Source organism: Euprymna scolopes, chromosome 28 (genome assembly GCF_053919585.1).
Source record: "Euprymna scolopes isolate OS-2025 chromosome 28, ASM5391958v1, whole genome shotgun sequence".
NCBI classification, from domain to species: Eukaryota; Metazoa; Mollusca; class Cephalopoda; order Sepiida; family Sepiolidae; genus Euprymna; species Euprymna scolopes.
This window is the reverse complement of record NC_136509.1, coordinates 101,830,439-101,844,455: the sequence shown is the minus strand read 5'-3', so window position 1 is coordinate 101,844,455 and position 14,017 is coordinate 101,830,439. Positions and strand designations below refer to the sequence as shown.

Sequence of the window (14,017 nt, the reverse complement as noted above, 5' to 3'; positions counted from 1 at the left end):
CTACATTTACTTAAGAAAATGTAAATTACAGACAATATCCGAGTTTTCATCTAAAATCACTCATCAATTTGATTAAAATACGAGGTTTTGTTTCCCCTCACACACATGCCGAAACCCGGGATTGAACCAGGGACCTTTAGATCTTCAGTCTAACGCTCTCCCAACTGAGCTATTTCGGCTTGCTTTCTAACATTCTTTGTTTCACTTGTACATTCTTTACTACATTTACTTAAGAAAATGTAAATTACAGACAATATCCGAGTTTTCATCTAAAATCACTCATCAATTTGATTAAAATAAGAGGTTTTGTTTCCCCTCACACACATGCCGAAACCCGGGATTGAACCAGGGACCTTTAGATCTTCAGTCTAACGCTCTCCCAACTGAGCTATTTCGGCTTGCTTTCTAACATTCTTTGTTTCACTTGTACATTCTTTACTACATTTACTTAAGAAAATGTAAATTACAGACAATATCCGATTACTCATCTAAAATCACTCATCAATTTGATTAAAATACGAGGTTTTGTTTCCCCTCACACACATGCCGAAACCCGGGATTGAACCAGGGACCTTTAGATCTTCAGTCTAACGCTCTCCCAACTGAGCTATTTCGGCTTGCTTTCTAACATTCTTTGTTTCACTTGTACATTCTTTACTACATTTACTTAAGAAAATGTAAATTACAGACAATATCCGATTATTCATCTAAAATCACTAATCAATTTGATTAAAATACGAGGTTTCGTTTCCCCTCACACACATGCCGAAACCCGGGATTGAACCAGGGACCTTTAGATCTTCAGTCTAACGCTCTCCCAACTGAGCTATTTCGGCTTGCTTTCTAACATTCTTTGTTTCACTTGTACATTCTTTACTACATTTACTTAAGAAAATGTAAATTACAGACAATATCCGATTATTCATCTAAAATCACTAATCAATTTGATTAAAATACGAGGTTTCGTTTCCCCTCACACACATGCCGAAACCCGGGATTGAACCAGGGACCTTTAGATCTTCAGTCTAACGCTCTCCCAACTGAGCTATTTCGGCTTGCTTTCTAACATTCTTTGTTTCACTTGTACATTCTTTACTACATTTACTTAAGAAAATGTAAATTACAGACAATATCCGATTATTCATCTAAAATCACTCATCAATTTGATTAAAATACGAGGTTTCGTTTCCCCTCACACACATGCCGAAACCCGGGATTGAACCAGGGACCTTTAGATCTTCAGTCTAACGCTCTCCCAACTGAGCTATTTCGGCTTGCTTTCTAACATTCTTTGTTTCACTTGTACATTCTTTACTACATTTACTTAAGAAAATGTAAATTACAGACAATATCCGATTATTCATCTAAAATCACTAATCAATTTGATTAAAATACGAGGTTTCGTTTCCCCTCACACACATGCCGAAACCCGGGATTGAACCAGGGACCTTTAGATCTTCAGTCTAACGCTCTCCCAACTGAGCTATTTCGGCTTGCTTTCTAACATTCTTTGTTTCACTTGTACATTCTTTACTACATTTACTTAAGAAAATGTAAATTACAGACAATATCCGATTATTCATCTAAAATCACTAATCAATTTGATTAAAATACGAGGTTTCGTTTCCCCTCACACACATGCCGAAACCCGGGATTGAACCAGGGACCTTTAGATCTTCAGTCTAACGCTCTCCCAACTGAGCTATTTCGGCTTGCTTTCTAAGATTCTTTGTTTCACTTGTACATTCTTTACTACATTTACTTAAGAAAATGTAAATTACAGACAATATCCGATTATTCATCTAAAATCACTCATCAATTTGATTAAAATACGAGGTTTCGTTTCCCCTCACACACATGCCGAAACCCGGGATTGAACCAGGGACCTTTAGATCTTCAGTCTAACGCTCTCCCAACTGAGCTATTTCGGCTTGCTTTCTAACATTCTTTGTTTCACTTGTACATTCTTTACTACATTTACTTAAGAAAATGTAAATTACAGACAATATCCGAGTTTTCATCTAAAATCACTCATCAATTTGATTAAAATACGAGGTTTTGTTTCCCCTCACACACATGCCGAAACCCGGGATTGAACCAGGGACCTTTAGATCTTCAGTCTAACGCTCTCCCAACTGAGCTATTTCGGCTTGCTTTCTAACATTCTTTGTTTCACTTGTACATTCTTTACTACATTTACTTAAGAAAATGTAAATTACAGACAATATCCGATTATTCATCTAAAATCACTCATCAATTTGATTAAAATACGAGGTTTTGTTTCCCCTCACACACATGCCGAAACCCGGGATTGAACCAGGGACCTTTAGATCTTCAGTCTAACGCTCTCCCAACTGAGCTATTTCGGCTTGCTTTCTAACATTCTTTGTTTCACTTGTACATTCTTTACTACATTTACTTAAGAAAATGTAAATTACAGACAATATCCGAGTTTTCATCTAAAATCACTCATCAATTTGATTAAAATACGAAGTTTCGTTTCCCCTCACACACATGCCGAAACCCGGGATTGAACCAGGGACCTTTAGATCTTCAGTCTAACGCTCTCCCAACTGAGCTATTTCGGCTTGCTTTCTAACATTCTTTGTTTCACTTGTACATTCTTTACTACATTTACTTAAGAAAATGGAAATTACAGACAATATCCGAGTTTTCATCTAAAATCACTCATCAATTTGATTAAAATACGAGGTTTTGTTTCCCCTCACACACATGCCGAAACCCGGGATTGAACCAGGGACCTTTAGATCTTCAGTCTAACGCTCTCCCAACTGAGCTATTCTGGCTTGCTTTCTAACATTCTTTGTTTCACTTGTACATTCTTTACTACATTTACTTAAGAAAATGTAAATTACAGACAATATCCGATTATTCATCTAAAATCACACATCAATTTGATTAAAATACGAGGTTTCGTTTCCCCTCACACACATGCCGAAACCCGGGATTGAACCAGGGACCTTTAGATCTTCAGTCTAACGCTCTCCCAACTGAGCTATTTCGGCTTGCTTTCTAACATTCTTTGTTTCACTTGTACATTCTTTACTACATTTACTTAAGAAAATGTAAATTACAGACAATATCCGATTATTCATCTAAAATCACTCATCAATTTGATTAAAATACGAGGTTTTGTTTCCCCTCACACACATGCCGAAACCCGGGATTGAACCAGGGACCTTTAGATCTTCAGTCTAACGCTCTCCCAACTGAGATATTTCGGCTTGCTTTCTAACATTCTTTGTTTCACTTGTACATTCTTTACTACATTTACTTAAGAAAATGTAAATTACAGACAATATCCGAGTTTTCATCTAAAATCACTCATCAATTTGATTAAAATACGAGGTTTTGTTTCCCCTCACACACATGCCGAAACCCGGGATTGAACCAGGGACCTTTAGATCTTCAGTCTAACGCTCTCCCAACTGAGCTACTTCGGCTTGCTTTCTAAGATTCTTTGTTTCACTTGTACATTCTTTACTACATTTACTTAAGAAAATGTAAATTACAGACAATATCCGATTATTCATCTAAAATCACTCATCAATTTGATTAAAATACGAGGTTTTGTTTCCCCTCACACACATGCCGAAACCCGGGATTGAACCAGGGACCTTTAGATCTTCAGTCTAACGCTCTCCCAACTGAGCTATTTCGGCTTGCTTTCTAACATTCTTTGTTTCACTTGTACATTCTTTACTACATTTACTTAAGAAAATGTAAATTACAGACAATATCCGAGTTTTCATCTAAAATCACTCATCAATTTGATTAAAATACGAAGTTTCGTTTCCCCTCACACACATGCCGAAACCCGGGATTGAACCAGGGACCTTTAGATCTTCAGTCTAACGCTCTCCCAACTGAGCTATTTCGGCTTGCTTTCTAACATTCTTTGTTTCACTTGTACATTCTTTACTACATTTACTTAAGAAAATGTAAATTACAGACAATATCCGAGTTTTCATCTAAAATCACTCATCAATTTGATTAAAATACGAAGTTTCGTTTCCCCTCACACACATGCCGAAACCCGGGATTGAACCAGGGACCTTTAGATCTTCAGTCTAACGCTCTCCCAACTGAGCTACTTCGGCTTGCTTTCTAAGATTCTTTGTTTCACTTGTACATTCTTTACTACATTTACTTAAGAAAATGTAAATTACAGACAATATCCGATTATTCATCTAAAATCACTCATCAATTTGATTAAAATACGAGGTTTTGTTTCCCCTCACACACATGCCGAAACCCGGGATTGAACCAGGGACCTTTAGATCTTCAGTCTAACGCTCTCCCAACTGAGCTATTTCGGCTTGCTTTCTAACATTCTTTGTTTCACTTGTACATTCTTTACTACATTTACTTAAGAAAATGTAAATTACAGACAATATCCGAGTTTTCATCTAAAATCACTCATCAATTTGATTAAAATACGAAGTTTCGTTTCCCCTCACACACATGCCGAAACCCGGGATTGAACCAGGGACCTTTAGATCTTCAGTCTAACGCTCTCCCAACTGAGCTATTTCGGCTTGCTTTCTTACATTCTTTGTTTCACTTGTACATTCTTTACTACATTTACTTAAGAAAATGTAAATTACAGACAATATCCGAGTTTTCATCTAAAATCACTCATCAATTTGATTAAAATACAGGGGTTTTGTTTCCCCTCACACACATGCCGAAACCCGGGATTGAACCAGGGACCTTTAGATCTTCAGTCTAACGCTCTCCCAACTGAGCTATTTCGGCTTGCTTTCTAACATTCTTTGTTTCACTTGTACATTCTTTACTACATTTACTTAAGAAAATGTAAATTACAGACAATATCCGAGTTTTCATCTAAAATCACTCATCAATTTGATTAAAATACAGGGGTTTTCTTTCCCCTCACACACATGCCGAAACCCGGGTTTGAACCAGGGACCTTTAGATCTTCAGTCTAACGCTCTCCCAACTGAGCTATTTCGGCTTGCTTTCTAACATTCTTTGTTTCACTTGTACATTCTTTACTACATTTACTTAAGAAAATGTAAATTACAGACACAATCCGAGTTTTCATCTAAAATCACTCATCAATTTGATTAAAATACGACGTTTCGTTTCCCCTCACACACATGCCGAAACCCGGGATTGAACCAGGGACCTTTAGATCTTCAGTCTAACGCTCTCCCAACTGAGCTATTTCGGCTTGCTTTCTAACATTCTTTGTTTCACTTGTACATTCTTTACTACATTTACTTAAGAAAATGTAAATTACAGACAATATCCGATTATTCATCTAAAATCACTCATCAATTTGATTAAAATACGTGGTTTTGTTTCCCCTCACACACATGCCGAAACCCGGGATTGAACCAGGGACCTTTAGATCTTCAGTCTAACGCTCTCCCAACTGAGCTATTTCGGCTTGCTGTCTAACGTTCTTTGTTTCACTTGTACATTCTTTACTACATTTACTTAAGAAAATGTAAATTACAGACAATATCCGATTATTCATCTAAAATCACTCATCAATTTGATTAAAATACGAGGTTTTGTTTCCCCTCACACACATGCCGAAACCCGGGATTGAACTAGGGACCTTTAGATCTTCAGTCTAACGCTCTCCCAACTGAGCTATTTCGGCTTGCTTTCTAACATTCTTTGTTTCACTTGTACATTTTTTACTACATTTACTTAAGAAAATGTAAATTACAGACAATATCCGAGTTTTCATCTAAAATCACTCATCAATTTGATTAAAATACGAGGTTTTGTTTCCCCTCACACACATGCCGAAACCCGGGATTGAACCAGGGACCTTTAGATCTTCAGTCTAACGCTCTCCCAACTGAGCTATTTCGGCTTGCTTTCTAAGATTCTTTGTTTCACTTGTACATTCTTTACTACATTTACTTAAGAAAATGTAAATTACAGACAATATCCGATTATTCATCTAAAATCACTAATCAATTTGATTAAAATACGAGGTTTTGTTTCCCCTCACACACATGCCGAAACCCGGGATTGAACCAGGGACCTTTAGATCTTCAGTCTAACGCTCTCCCAACTGAGCTATTTCGGCTTGCTGTCTAACATTCTTTGTTTCACTTTTACATTCTTTACTACATTTACTTAAGAAAATGTAAATTACAGACAATATCCGATTATTCATCTAAAATCACTCATCAATTTGATTAAAATACGAGGTTTTGTTTCCCCTCACACACATGCCGAAACCCGGGATTGAACCAGGGACCTTTAGATCTTCAGTCTAACGCTCTCCCAACTGAGCTATTTCGGCTTGCTTTCTAACATTCTTTGTTTCACTTGTACATTCTTTACTACATTTACTTAAGAAAATGTAAATTACAGACAATATCCGATTATTCATCTAAAATCACTCATCAATTTGATTAAAATACGAGGTTTTGTTTCCCCTCACACACATGCCGAAACCCGGGATTGAACCAGGGACCTTTAGATCTTCAGTCTAACGCTCTCCCAACTGAGCTATTTCGGCTTGCTTTCTAACATTCTTTGTTTCACTTGTACATTCTTTACTACATTTACTTAAGAAAATGTAAATTACAGACAATATCCGATTATTCATCTAAAATCACTCATCAATTTGATTAAAATACGAAGTTTCGTTTCCCCTCCCACACATGCCGAAACCCGGGATTGAACCAGGGACCTTTAGATCTTCAGTCTAACGCTCTCCCAACTGAGCTATTTCGGCTTGCTTTCTAACATTCTTTGTTTCACTTGTACATTCTTTACTATATTTACTTAAGAAAATGTAAATTACAGACAATATCCGATTATTCATCTAAAATCACTCATCAATTTGATTAAAATACGAGGTTTTGTTTCCCCTCACACACATGCCGAAACCCGGGATTGAACCAGGGACCTTTAGATCTTCAGTCTAACGCTCTCCCAACTGAGCTATTTCGGCTTGCTTTCTAAGATTCTTTGTTTCACTTGTACATTCTTTACTACATTTACTTAAGAAAATGTAAATTACAGACAATATCCGATTATTCATCTAAAATCACTAATCAATTTGATTAAAATACAAGGTTTTGTTTCCCCTCACACACATGCCGAAACCCGGGATTGAACCAGGGACCTTTAGATCTTCAGTCTAACGCTCTCCCAACTAAGCTATTTCGGCTTGCTTTCTAACATTCTTTGTTTCACTTGTACATTCTTTACTACATTTACTTAAGAAAATGTAAATTACAGACAATATCCGATTATTCATCTAAAATCACTCATCAATTTGATTAAAATACGAAGTTTCGTTTCCCCTCCCACACATGCCGAAACCCGGGATTGAACCAGGGACCTTTAGATCTTCAGTCTAACGCTCTCCCAACTGAGCTATTTCGGCTTGCTTTCTAACATTCTTTGTTTCACTTGTACATTCTTTACTACATTTACTTAAGAAAATGTAAATTACAGACAATATCCGATTATTCATCTAAAATCACTCATCAATTTGATTAAAATACGAAGTTTCGTTTCCCCTCCCACACATGCCGAAACCCGGGATTGAACCAGGGACCTTTAGATCTTCAGTCTAACGCTCTCCCAACTGAGCTATTTCGGCTTGCTTTCTAAGATTCTTTGTTTCACTTGTACATTCTTTACTACATTTACTTAAGAAAATGTAAATTACAGACAATATCCGATTATTCATCTAAAATCACTCATCAATTTGATTAAAATACAAGGTTTTGTTTCCCCTCACACACATGCCGAAACCCGGGATTCAACCAGGGACCTTTAGATCTTCAGTCTAACGCTCTCCCAACTGAGCTATTTCGGCTTGCTTTCTAACATTCTTTGTTTCACTTGTACATTCTTTACTACATTTACTTAAGAAAATGTAAATTACAGACAATATCCGATTATTCATCTAAAATCACTCATCAATTTGATTAAAATACAAGGTTTTGTTTCCCCTCACACACATGCCGAAACCCGGGATTCAACCAGGGACCTTTAGATCTTCAGTCTAACGCTCTCCCAACTGAGCTATTTCGGCTTGCTTTCTAAGATTCTTTGTTTCACTTGTACATTCTTTACTACATTTACTTAAGAAAATGTAAATTACAGACAATATCCGATTATTCCTCTAAAATCACTAATCAATTTGATTATAATACAAGGTTTTGTTTCCCCTCACACACATGCCGAAACCCGGGATTGAACCAGGGACCTTTAGATCTTCAGTCTAACGCTCTCCCAACTGAGCTATTTCGGCTTGCTTTCTAAGATTCTTTGTTTCACTTGTACATTCTTTACTACATTTACTTAAGAAAATGTAAATTACAGACAATATCCGATTATTCATCTAAAATCACTCATCAATTTGATTAAAATACGAAGTTTCGTTTCCCCTCCCACACATGCCGAAACCCGGGATTGAACCAGGGACCTTTAGATCTTCAGTCTAACGCTCTCCCAACTGAGCTATTTCGGCTTGCTTTCTAACATTCTTTGTTTCACTTGTACATTCTTTACTACATTTACTTAAGAAAATGTAAATTACAGACAATATCCGATTATTCATCTAAAATCACTAATCAATTTGATTAAAATACAAGGTTTTGTTTCCCCTCACACACATGCCGAAACCCGGGATTCAACCAGGGACCTTTAGATCTTCAGTCTAACGCTCTCCCAACTGAGCTATTTCGGCTTGCTTTCTAAGATTCTTTGTTTCACTTGTACATTCTTTACTACATTTACTTAAGAAAATGTAAATTACAGACAATATCCGATTATTCATCTAAAATCACTAATCAATTTGATTATAATACAAGGTTTTGTTTCCCCTCACACACATGCCGAAACCCGGGATTGAACCAGGGACCTTTAGATCTTCAGTCTAACGCTCTCCCAACTGAGCTATTTCGGCTTGCTTTCTAAGATTCTTTGTTTCACTTGTACATTCTTTACTACATTTACTTAAGAAAATGTAAATTACAGACAATATCCGATTATTCATCTAAAATCACTCATCAATTTGATTAAAATACGAAGTTTCGTTTCCCCTCCCACACATGCCGAAACCCGGGATTGAACCAGGGACCTTTAGATCTTCAGTCTAACGCTCTCCCAACTGAGCTATTTCGGCTTGCTTTCTAAGATTCTTTGTTTCACTTGTACATTCTTTACTACATTTACTTAAGAAAATGTAAATTACAGACAATATCCGAGTTTTCATCTAAAATCACTAATCAATTTGATTAAAATACGAGGTTTTGTTTCCCCTCACACACATGCCGAAACCCGGGATTCAACCAGGGACCTTTAGATCTTCAGTCTAACGCTCTCCCAACTGAGCTATTTCGGCTCGCTTTCTAAGATTCTTTGTTTCACTTGTACATTCTTTACTACATTTACTTAAGAAAATGTAAATTACAGACAATATCCGATTATTCCTCTAAAATCACTAATCAATTTGATTATAATACAAGGTTTTGTTTCCCCTCACACACATGCCGAAACCCGGGATTGAACCAGGGACCTTTAGATCTTCAGTCTAACGCTCTCCCAACTGAGCTATTTCGGCTTGCTTTCTAAGATTCTTTGTTTCACTTGTACATTCTTTACTACATTTACTTAAGAAAATGTAAATTACAGACAATATCCGATTATTCATCTAAAATCACTCATCAATTTGATTAAAATACGAAGTTTCGTTTCCCCTCCCACACATGCCGAAACCCGGGATTGAACCAGGGACCTTTAGATCTTCAGTCTAACGCTCTCCCAACTGAGCTATTTCGGCTTGCTTTCTAAGATTCTTTGTTTCACTTGTACATTCTTTACTACATTTACTTAAGAAAATGTAAATTACAGACAATATCCGATTATTCATCTAAAATCACTCATCAATTTGATTAAAATACGAGGTTTTGTTTCCCCTCACACACATGCCGAAACCCGGGATTCAACCAGGGACCTTTAGATCTTCAGTCTAACGCTCTCCCAACTGAGCTATTTCGGCTTGCTTTCTAAGATTCTTTGTTTCACTTGTACATTCTTTACTACATTTACTTAAGAAAATGTAAATTACAGACAATATCCGATTATTCATCTAAAATCACTCATCAATTTGATTAAAATACGAGGTTTTGTTTCCCCTCACACACATGCCGAAACCCGGGATTCAACCAGGGACCTTTAGATCTTCAGTCTAACGCTCTCCCAACTGAGCTATTTCGGCTTGCTTTCTAAGATTCTTTGTTTCACTTGTACATTCTTTACTACATTTACTTAAGAAAATGTAAATTACAGACAATATCCGATTATTCATCTAAAATCACTAATCAATTTGATTAAAATACGAGGTTTTGTTTCCCCTCACACACATGCCGAAACCCGGGATTGAACCAGGGACCTTTAGATCTTCAGTCTAACGCTCTCCCAACTGAGCTATTTCGGCTTGCTTTCTAAGATTCTTTGTTTCACTTGTACATTCTTTACTACATTTACTTAAGAAAATGTAAATTACAGACAATATCCGATTATTCATCTAAAATCACTCATCAATTTGATTAAAATACGAGGTTTTGTTTCCCCTCACACACATGCCGAAACCCGGGATTCAACCAGGGACCTTTAGATCTTCAGTCTAACGCTCTCCCAACTGAGCTATTTCGGCTTGCTTTCTAAGATTCTTTGTTTCACTTGTACATTCTTTACTACATTTACTTAAGAAAATGTAAATTACAGACAATATCCGATTATTCATCTAAAATCACTCATCAATTTGATTAAAATACGAGGTTTTGTTTCCCCTCACACACATGCCGAAACCCGGGATTCAACCAGGGACCTTTAGATCTTCAGTCTAACGCTCTCCCAACTGAGCTATTTCGGCTTGCTTTCTAAGATTCTTTGTTTCACTTGTACATTCTTTACTACATTTACTTAAGAAAATGTAAATTACAGACAATATCCGATTATTCATCTAAAATCACTCATCAATTTGATTAAAATACGAGGTTTTGTTTCCCCTCACACACATGCCGAAACCCGGGATTCAACCAGGGACCTTTAGATCTTCAGTCTAACGCTCTCCCAACTGAGCTATTTCGGCTTGCTTTCTAAGATTCTTTGTTTCACTTGTACATTCTTTACTACATTTACTTAAGAAAATGTAAATTACAGACAATATCCGATTATTCATCTAAAATCACTCATCAATTTGATTAAAATACGAGGTTTTGTTTCCCCTCACACACATGCCGAAACCCGGGATTCAACCAGGGACCTTTAGATCTTCAGTCTAACGCTCTCCCAACTGAGCTATTTCGGCTTGCTTTCTAAGATTCTTTGTTTCACTTGTACATTCTTTACTACATTTACTTAAGAAAATGTAAATTACAGACAATATCCGATTATTCATCTAAAATCACTCATCAATTTGATTAAAATACGAGGTTTTGTTTCCCCTCACACACATGCCGAAACCCGGGATTCAACCAGGGACCTTTAGATCTTCAGTCTAACGCTCTCCCAACTGAGCTATTTCGGCTTGCTTTCTAACATTCTTTGTTTCACTTGTACATTCTTTACTACATTTACTTAAGAAAATGTAAATTACAGACAATATCCGATTATTCATCTAAAATCACTCATCAATTTGATTAAAATACGAGGTTTTGTTTCCCCTCACACACATGCCGAAACCCGGGATTCAACCAGGGACCTTTAGATCTTCAGTCTAACGCTCTCCCAACTGAGCTATTTCGGCTTGCTTTCTAAGATTCTTTGTTTCACTTGTACATTCTTTACTACATTTACTTAAGAAAATGTAAATTACAGACAATATCCGATTATTCATCTAAAATCACTCATCAATTTGATTAAAATACGAGGTTTTGTTTCCCCTCACACACATGCCGAAACCCGGGATTCAACCAGGGACCTTTAGATCTTCAGTCTAACGCTCTCCCAACTGAGCTATTTCGGCTTGCTTTCTAAGATTCTTTGTTTCACTTGTACATTCTTTACTACATTTACTTAAGAAAATGTAAATTACAGACAATATCCGATTATTCATCTAAAATCACTCATCAATTTGATTAAAATACGAGGTTTTGTTTCCCCTCACACACATGCCGAAACCCGGGATTCAACCAGGGACCTTTAGATCTTCAGTCTAACGCTCTCCCAACTGAGCTATTTCGGCTTGCTTTCTAAGATTCTTTGTTTCACTTGTACATTCTTTACTACATTTACTTAAGAAAATGTAAATTACAGACAATATCCGATTATTCATCTAAAATCACTCATCAATTTGATTAAAATACGAGGTTTTGTTTCCCCTCACACACATGCCGAAACCCGGGATTCAACCAGGGACCTTTAGATCTTCAGTCTAACGCTCTCCCAACTGAGCTATTTCGGCTTGCTTTCTAACATTCTTTGTTTCACTTGTACATTCTTTACTACATTTACTTAAGAAAATGTAAATTACAGACAATATCCGATTATTCATCTAAAATCACTCATCAATTTTATGAAAATACGAAGTTTCGTTTCCCCTCACACACAATCCGAAACCCGGGATTGAACCAGGGACCTTTAGATCTTCAGTCTAACGCTCTCCCAACTGAGCTATTTCGGCTTGCTTTCTAACATTCTTTGTTTCACTTGTACATTCTTTACTACATTTACTTAAGAAAATGTAAATTACAGACAATATCCGATTATTCATCTAAAATCACTCATCAATTTGATTAAAATACGAGGTTTTGTTTCCCCTCACACACATGCCGAAACCCGGGATTGAACCAGGGACCTTTAGATCTTCAGTCTAACGCTCTCCCAACTGAGCTATTTCGGCTTGCTTTCTAACATTCTTTGTTTCACTTGTACATTCTTTACTACATTTACTTAAGAAAATGTAAATTACAGACAATATCCGATTATTCATCTAAAATCACTCATCAATTTTATGAAAATACGAAGTTTCGTTTCCCCTCACACACAATCCGAAACCCGGGATTGAACCAGGGACCTTTAGATCTTCAGTCTAACGCTCTCCCAACTGAGCTATTTCGGCTTGCTTTCTAACATTCTTTGTTTCACTTGTACATTCTTTACTACATTTACTTAAGAAAATGTAAATTACAGACAATATCCGATTATTCATCTAAAATCACTCATCAATTTGATTAAAATACGAGGTTTTGTTTCCCCTCACACACATGCCGAAACCCGGGATTGAACCAGGGACCTTTAGATCTTCAGTCTAACGCTCTCCCAACTGAGCTATTTCGGCTTGCTTTCTAACATTCTTTGTTTCACTTGTACATTCTTTACTACATTTACTTAAGAAAATGTAAATTACAGACAATATCCGATTATTCATCTAAAATCACTCATCAATTTTATGAAAATACGAAGTTTCGTTTCCCCTCACACACAATCCGAAACCCGGGATTGAACCAGGGACCTTTAGATCTTCAGTCTAACGCTCTCCCAACTGAGCTATTTCGGCTTGCTTTCTAACATTCTTTGTTTCACTTGTACATTCTTTACTACATTTACTTAAGAAAATGTAAATTACAGACAATATCCGATTATTCATCTAAAATCACTCATCAATTTGATTAAAATACGAGGTTTTGTTTCCCCTCACACACATGCCGAAACCCGGGATTGAACCAGGGACCTTTAGATCTTCAGTCTAACGCTCTCCCAACTGAGCTATTTCGGCTTGCTTTCTAACATTCTTTGTTTCACTTGTACATTCTTTACTACATTTACTTAAGAAAATGTAAATTACAGACAATATCCGATTATTCATCTAAAATCACTCATCAATTTTATGAAAATACGAAGTTTCGTTTCCCCTCACACACAATCCGAAACCCGGGATTGAACCAGGGACCTTTAGATCTTCAGTCTAACGCTCTCCCAACTGAGCTATTTCGGCTTGCTTTCTAACATTCTTTGTTTCACTTGTACATTCTTT

At 36.6% G+C, this 14,017-nt stretch overlaps 64 non-coding genes across 64 annotated transcripts; all 64 read right to left on the bottom strand.

Moving 5' to 3' along the window:
* Positions 1-106: 106 nt before the first annotated feature.
* On the bottom strand, positions 107-179 carry Trnaf-gaa (transfer RNA phenylalanine (anticodon GAA)). Its single transcript has one exon. It is a non-coding gene; the product is annotated as a tRNA-Phe (tRNA).
* A 146-nt stretch (positions 180-325) lies between these two features.
* Positions 326-398, bottom strand: Trnaf-gaa (transfer RNA phenylalanine (anticodon GAA)). The gene has a single exon. It is a non-coding gene; the product is annotated as a tRNA-Phe (tRNA).
* Positions 399-544: 146 nt separating this feature from the next.
* Trnaf-gaa (transfer RNA phenylalanine (anticodon GAA)) lies at positions 545-617 on the bottom strand. Its single transcript has one exon. It is a non-coding gene; the product is annotated as a tRNA-Phe (tRNA).
* A 146-nt stretch (positions 618-763) lies between these two features.
* On the bottom strand, positions 764-836 carry Trnaf-gaa (transfer RNA phenylalanine (anticodon GAA)). The gene has a single exon. It is a non-coding gene; the product is annotated as a tRNA-Phe (tRNA).
* A 146-nt stretch (positions 837-982) lies between these two features.
* Trnaf-gaa (transfer RNA phenylalanine (anticodon GAA)) lies at positions 983-1,055 on the bottom strand. Its single transcript has one exon. It is a non-coding gene; the product is annotated as a tRNA-Phe (tRNA).
* A 146-nt stretch (positions 1,056-1,201) lies between these two features.
* On the bottom strand, positions 1,202-1,274 carry Trnaf-gaa (transfer RNA phenylalanine (anticodon GAA)). The gene has a single exon. It is a non-coding gene; the product is annotated as a tRNA-Phe (tRNA).
* A 146-nt stretch (positions 1,275-1,420) lies between these two features.
* Positions 1,421-1,493, bottom strand: Trnaf-gaa (transfer RNA phenylalanine (anticodon GAA)). Its single transcript has one exon. It is a non-coding gene; the product is annotated as a tRNA-Phe (tRNA).
* A 146-nt stretch (positions 1,494-1,639) lies between these two features.
* Positions 1,640-1,712, bottom strand: Trnaf-gaa (transfer RNA phenylalanine (anticodon GAA)). Its single transcript has one exon. It is a non-coding gene; the product is annotated as a tRNA-Phe (tRNA).
* A 146-nt stretch (positions 1,713-1,858) lies between these two features.
* Positions 1,859-1,931, bottom strand: Trnaf-gaa (transfer RNA phenylalanine (anticodon GAA)). Its single transcript has one exon. It is a non-coding gene; the product is annotated as a tRNA-Phe (tRNA).
* A 146-nt stretch (positions 1,932-2,077) lies between these two features.
* Trnaf-gaa (transfer RNA phenylalanine (anticodon GAA)) lies at positions 2,078-2,150 on the bottom strand. Its single transcript has one exon. It is a non-coding gene; the product is annotated as a tRNA-Phe (tRNA).
* Positions 2,151-2,296: 146 nt separating this feature from the next.
* On the bottom strand, positions 2,297-2,369 carry Trnaf-gaa (transfer RNA phenylalanine (anticodon GAA)). Its single transcript has one exon. It is a non-coding gene; the product is annotated as a tRNA-Phe (tRNA).
* Positions 2,370-2,515: 146 nt separating this feature from the next.
* Positions 2,516-2,588, bottom strand: Trnaf-gaa (transfer RNA phenylalanine (anticodon GAA)). The gene has a single exon. It is a non-coding gene; the product is annotated as a tRNA-Phe (tRNA).
* Positions 2,589-2,734: 146 nt separating this feature from the next.
* On the bottom strand, positions 2,735-2,807 carry Trnaf-gaa (transfer RNA phenylalanine (anticodon GAA)). The gene has a single exon. It is a non-coding gene; the product is annotated as a tRNA-Phe (tRNA).
* A 146-nt stretch (positions 2,808-2,953) lies between these two features.
* Trnaf-gaa (transfer RNA phenylalanine (anticodon GAA)) lies at positions 2,954-3,026 on the bottom strand. The gene has a single exon. It is a non-coding gene; the product is annotated as a tRNA-Phe (tRNA).
* A 146-nt stretch (positions 3,027-3,172) lies between these two features.
* On the bottom strand, positions 3,173-3,245 carry Trnaf-gaa (transfer RNA phenylalanine (anticodon GAA)). The gene has a single exon. It is a non-coding gene; the product is annotated as a tRNA-Phe (tRNA).
* Positions 3,246-3,391: 146 nt separating this feature from the next.
* On the bottom strand, positions 3,392-3,464 carry Trnaf-gaa (transfer RNA phenylalanine (anticodon GAA)). Its single transcript has one exon. It is a non-coding gene; the product is annotated as a tRNA-Phe (tRNA).
* Positions 3,465-3,610: 146 nt separating this feature from the next.
* Positions 3,611-3,683, bottom strand: Trnaf-gaa (transfer RNA phenylalanine (anticodon GAA)). Its single transcript has one exon. It is a non-coding gene; the product is annotated as a tRNA-Phe (tRNA).
* A 146-nt stretch (positions 3,684-3,829) lies between these two features.
* Trnaf-gaa (transfer RNA phenylalanine (anticodon GAA)) lies at positions 3,830-3,902 on the bottom strand. Its single transcript has one exon. It is a non-coding gene; the product is annotated as a tRNA-Phe (tRNA).
* Positions 3,903-4,048: 146 nt separating this feature from the next.
* Positions 4,049-4,121, bottom strand: Trnaf-gaa (transfer RNA phenylalanine (anticodon GAA)). The gene has a single exon. It is a non-coding gene; the product is annotated as a tRNA-Phe (tRNA).
* A 146-nt stretch (positions 4,122-4,267) lies between these two features.
* On the bottom strand, positions 4,268-4,340 carry Trnaf-gaa (transfer RNA phenylalanine (anticodon GAA)). Its single transcript has one exon. It is a non-coding gene; the product is annotated as a tRNA-Phe (tRNA).
* Positions 4,341-4,486: 146 nt separating this feature from the next.
* Trnaf-gaa (transfer RNA phenylalanine (anticodon GAA)) lies at positions 4,487-4,559 on the bottom strand. Its single transcript has one exon. It is a non-coding gene; the product is annotated as a tRNA-Phe (tRNA).
* Positions 4,560-4,706: 147 nt separating this feature from the next.
* Positions 4,707-4,779, bottom strand: Trnaf-gaa (transfer RNA phenylalanine (anticodon GAA)). Its single transcript has one exon. It is a non-coding gene; the product is annotated as a tRNA-Phe (tRNA).
* Positions 4,780-4,926: 147 nt separating this feature from the next.
* Positions 4,927-4,999, bottom strand: Trnaf-gaa (transfer RNA phenylalanine (anticodon GAA)). Its single transcript has one exon. It is a non-coding gene; the product is annotated as a tRNA-Phe (tRNA).
* A 146-nt stretch (positions 5,000-5,145) lies between these two features.
* On the bottom strand, positions 5,146-5,218 carry Trnaf-gaa (transfer RNA phenylalanine (anticodon GAA)). The gene has a single exon. It is a non-coding gene; the product is annotated as a tRNA-Phe (tRNA).
* Positions 5,219-5,364: 146 nt separating this feature from the next.
* Trnaf-gaa (transfer RNA phenylalanine (anticodon GAA)) lies at positions 5,365-5,437 on the bottom strand. Its single transcript has one exon. It is a non-coding gene; the product is annotated as a tRNA-Phe (tRNA).
* A 146-nt stretch (positions 5,438-5,583) lies between these two features.
* On the bottom strand, positions 5,584-5,656 carry Trnaf-gaa (transfer RNA phenylalanine (anticodon GAA)). Its single transcript has one exon. It is a non-coding gene; the product is annotated as a tRNA-Phe (tRNA).
* Positions 5,657-5,802: 146 nt separating this feature from the next.
* Positions 5,803-5,875, bottom strand: Trnaf-gaa (transfer RNA phenylalanine (anticodon GAA)). The gene has a single exon. It is a non-coding gene; the product is annotated as a tRNA-Phe (tRNA).
* Positions 5,876-6,021: 146 nt separating this feature from the next.
* Trnaf-gaa (transfer RNA phenylalanine (anticodon GAA)) lies at positions 6,022-6,094 on the bottom strand. The gene has a single exon. It is a non-coding gene; the product is annotated as a tRNA-Phe (tRNA).
* A 146-nt stretch (positions 6,095-6,240) lies between these two features.
* Trnaf-gaa (transfer RNA phenylalanine (anticodon GAA)) lies at positions 6,241-6,313 on the bottom strand. The gene has a single exon. It is a non-coding gene; the product is annotated as a tRNA-Phe (tRNA).
* A 146-nt stretch (positions 6,314-6,459) lies between these two features.
* Positions 6,460-6,532, bottom strand: Trnaf-gaa (transfer RNA phenylalanine (anticodon GAA)). Its single transcript has one exon. It is a non-coding gene; the product is annotated as a tRNA-Phe (tRNA).
* Positions 6,533-6,678: 146 nt separating this feature from the next.
* Positions 6,679-6,751, bottom strand: Trnaf-gaa (transfer RNA phenylalanine (anticodon GAA)). The gene has a single exon. It is a non-coding gene; the product is annotated as a tRNA-Phe (tRNA).
* A 146-nt stretch (positions 6,752-6,897) lies between these two features.
* On the bottom strand, positions 6,898-6,970 carry Trnaf-gaa (transfer RNA phenylalanine (anticodon GAA)). The gene has a single exon. It is a non-coding gene; the product is annotated as a tRNA-Phe (tRNA).
* Positions 6,971-7,116: 146 nt separating this feature from the next.
* Trnaf-gaa (transfer RNA phenylalanine (anticodon GAA)) lies at positions 7,117-7,189 on the bottom strand. Its single transcript has one exon. It is a non-coding gene; the product is annotated as a tRNA-Phe (tRNA).
* Positions 7,190-7,335: 146 nt separating this feature from the next.
* Trnaf-gaa (transfer RNA phenylalanine (anticodon GAA)) lies at positions 7,336-7,408 on the bottom strand. Its single transcript has one exon. It is a non-coding gene; the product is annotated as a tRNA-Phe (tRNA).
* A 146-nt stretch (positions 7,409-7,554) lies between these two features.
* On the bottom strand, positions 7,555-7,627 carry Trnaf-gaa (transfer RNA phenylalanine (anticodon GAA)). Its single transcript has one exon. It is a non-coding gene; the product is annotated as a tRNA-Phe (tRNA).
* A 146-nt stretch (positions 7,628-7,773) lies between these two features.
* Positions 7,774-7,846, bottom strand: Trnaf-gaa (transfer RNA phenylalanine (anticodon GAA)). The gene has a single exon. It is a non-coding gene; the product is annotated as a tRNA-Phe (tRNA).
* A 146-nt stretch (positions 7,847-7,992) lies between these two features.
* On the bottom strand, positions 7,993-8,065 carry Trnaf-gaa (transfer RNA phenylalanine (anticodon GAA)). Its single transcript has one exon. It is a non-coding gene; the product is annotated as a tRNA-Phe (tRNA).
* A 146-nt stretch (positions 8,066-8,211) lies between these two features.
* Positions 8,212-8,284, bottom strand: Trnaf-gaa (transfer RNA phenylalanine (anticodon GAA)). The gene has a single exon. It is a non-coding gene; the product is annotated as a tRNA-Phe (tRNA).
* A 146-nt stretch (positions 8,285-8,430) lies between these two features.
* On the bottom strand, positions 8,431-8,503 carry Trnaf-gaa (transfer RNA phenylalanine (anticodon GAA)). Its single transcript has one exon. It is a non-coding gene; the product is annotated as a tRNA-Phe (tRNA).
* Positions 8,504-8,649: 146 nt separating this feature from the next.
* On the bottom strand, positions 8,650-8,722 carry Trnaf-gaa (transfer RNA phenylalanine (anticodon GAA)). Its single transcript has one exon. It is a non-coding gene; the product is annotated as a tRNA-Phe (tRNA).
* A 146-nt stretch (positions 8,723-8,868) lies between these two features.
* On the bottom strand, positions 8,869-8,941 carry Trnaf-gaa (transfer RNA phenylalanine (anticodon GAA)). Its single transcript has one exon. It is a non-coding gene; the product is annotated as a tRNA-Phe (tRNA).
* Positions 8,942-9,087: 146 nt separating this feature from the next.
* Positions 9,088-9,160, bottom strand: Trnaf-gaa (transfer RNA phenylalanine (anticodon GAA)). The gene has a single exon. It is a non-coding gene; the product is annotated as a tRNA-Phe (tRNA).
* Positions 9,161-9,306: 146 nt separating this feature from the next.
* Positions 9,307-9,379, bottom strand: Trnaf-gaa (transfer RNA phenylalanine (anticodon GAA)). The gene has a single exon. It is a non-coding gene; the product is annotated as a tRNA-Phe (tRNA).
* A 146-nt stretch (positions 9,380-9,525) lies between these two features.
* Positions 9,526-9,598, bottom strand: Trnaf-gaa (transfer RNA phenylalanine (anticodon GAA)). The gene has a single exon. It is a non-coding gene; the product is annotated as a tRNA-Phe (tRNA).
* Positions 9,599-9,744: 146 nt separating this feature from the next.
* Positions 9,745-9,817, bottom strand: Trnaf-gaa (transfer RNA phenylalanine (anticodon GAA)). The gene has a single exon. It is a non-coding gene; the product is annotated as a tRNA-Phe (tRNA).
* A 146-nt stretch (positions 9,818-9,963) lies between these two features.
* Trnaf-gaa (transfer RNA phenylalanine (anticodon GAA)) lies at positions 9,964-10,036 on the bottom strand. Its single transcript has one exon. It is a non-coding gene; the product is annotated as a tRNA-Phe (tRNA).
* Positions 10,037-10,182: 146 nt separating this feature from the next.
* Trnaf-gaa (transfer RNA phenylalanine (anticodon GAA)) lies at positions 10,183-10,255 on the bottom strand. The gene has a single exon. It is a non-coding gene; the product is annotated as a tRNA-Phe (tRNA).
* A 146-nt stretch (positions 10,256-10,401) lies between these two features.
* Trnaf-gaa (transfer RNA phenylalanine (anticodon GAA)) lies at positions 10,402-10,474 on the bottom strand. Its single transcript has one exon. It is a non-coding gene; the product is annotated as a tRNA-Phe (tRNA).
* A 146-nt stretch (positions 10,475-10,620) lies between these two features.
* On the bottom strand, positions 10,621-10,693 carry Trnaf-gaa (transfer RNA phenylalanine (anticodon GAA)). The gene has a single exon. It is a non-coding gene; the product is annotated as a tRNA-Phe (tRNA).
* Positions 10,694-10,839: 146 nt separating this feature from the next.
* On the bottom strand, positions 10,840-10,912 carry Trnaf-gaa (transfer RNA phenylalanine (anticodon GAA)). The gene has a single exon. It is a non-coding gene; the product is annotated as a tRNA-Phe (tRNA).
* Positions 10,913-11,058: 146 nt separating this feature from the next.
* Positions 11,059-11,131, bottom strand: Trnaf-gaa (transfer RNA phenylalanine (anticodon GAA)). The gene has a single exon. It is a non-coding gene; the product is annotated as a tRNA-Phe (tRNA).
* Positions 11,132-11,277: 146 nt separating this feature from the next.
* Trnaf-gaa (transfer RNA phenylalanine (anticodon GAA)) lies at positions 11,278-11,350 on the bottom strand. Its single transcript has one exon. It is a non-coding gene; the product is annotated as a tRNA-Phe (tRNA).
* A 146-nt stretch (positions 11,351-11,496) lies between these two features.
* On the bottom strand, positions 11,497-11,569 carry Trnaf-gaa (transfer RNA phenylalanine (anticodon GAA)). The gene has a single exon. It is a non-coding gene; the product is annotated as a tRNA-Phe (tRNA).
* A 146-nt stretch (positions 11,570-11,715) lies between these two features.
* Positions 11,716-11,788, bottom strand: Trnaf-gaa (transfer RNA phenylalanine (anticodon GAA)). Its single transcript has one exon. It is a non-coding gene; the product is annotated as a tRNA-Phe (tRNA).
* Positions 11,789-11,934: 146 nt separating this feature from the next.
* Trnaf-gaa (transfer RNA phenylalanine (anticodon GAA)) lies at positions 11,935-12,007 on the bottom strand. Its single transcript has one exon. It is a non-coding gene; the product is annotated as a tRNA-Phe (tRNA).
* Positions 12,008-12,153: 146 nt separating this feature from the next.
* Trnaf-gaa (transfer RNA phenylalanine (anticodon GAA)) lies at positions 12,154-12,226 on the bottom strand. Its single transcript has one exon. It is a non-coding gene; the product is annotated as a tRNA-Phe (tRNA).
* A 146-nt stretch (positions 12,227-12,372) lies between these two features.
* Trnaf-gaa (transfer RNA phenylalanine (anticodon GAA)) lies at positions 12,373-12,445 on the bottom strand. Its single transcript has one exon. It is a non-coding gene; the product is annotated as a tRNA-Phe (tRNA).
* Positions 12,446-12,591: 146 nt separating this feature from the next.
* Trnaf-gaa (transfer RNA phenylalanine (anticodon GAA)) lies at positions 12,592-12,664 on the bottom strand. Its single transcript has one exon. It is a non-coding gene; the product is annotated as a tRNA-Phe (tRNA).
* Positions 12,665-12,810: 146 nt separating this feature from the next.
* On the bottom strand, positions 12,811-12,883 carry Trnaf-gaa (transfer RNA phenylalanine (anticodon GAA)). Its single transcript has one exon. It is a non-coding gene; the product is annotated as a tRNA-Phe (tRNA).
* A 146-nt stretch (positions 12,884-13,029) lies between these two features.
* Positions 13,030-13,102, bottom strand: Trnaf-gaa (transfer RNA phenylalanine (anticodon GAA)). Its single transcript has one exon. It is a non-coding gene; the product is annotated as a tRNA-Phe (tRNA).
* Positions 13,103-13,248: 146 nt separating this feature from the next.
* Positions 13,249-13,321, bottom strand: Trnaf-gaa (transfer RNA phenylalanine (anticodon GAA)). Its single transcript has one exon. It is a non-coding gene; the product is annotated as a tRNA-Phe (tRNA).
* Positions 13,322-13,467: 146 nt separating this feature from the next.
* Trnaf-gaa (transfer RNA phenylalanine (anticodon GAA)) lies at positions 13,468-13,540 on the bottom strand. Its single transcript has one exon. It is a non-coding gene; the product is annotated as a tRNA-Phe (tRNA).
* Positions 13,541-13,686: 146 nt separating this feature from the next.
* On the bottom strand, positions 13,687-13,759 carry Trnaf-gaa (transfer RNA phenylalanine (anticodon GAA)). The gene has a single exon. It is a non-coding gene; the product is annotated as a tRNA-Phe (tRNA).
* Positions 13,760-13,905: 146 nt separating this feature from the next.
* Positions 13,906-13,978, bottom strand: Trnaf-gaa (transfer RNA phenylalanine (anticodon GAA)). The gene has a single exon. It is a non-coding gene; the product is annotated as a tRNA-Phe (tRNA).
* Positions 13,979-14,017: the final 39 nt, after the last annotated feature.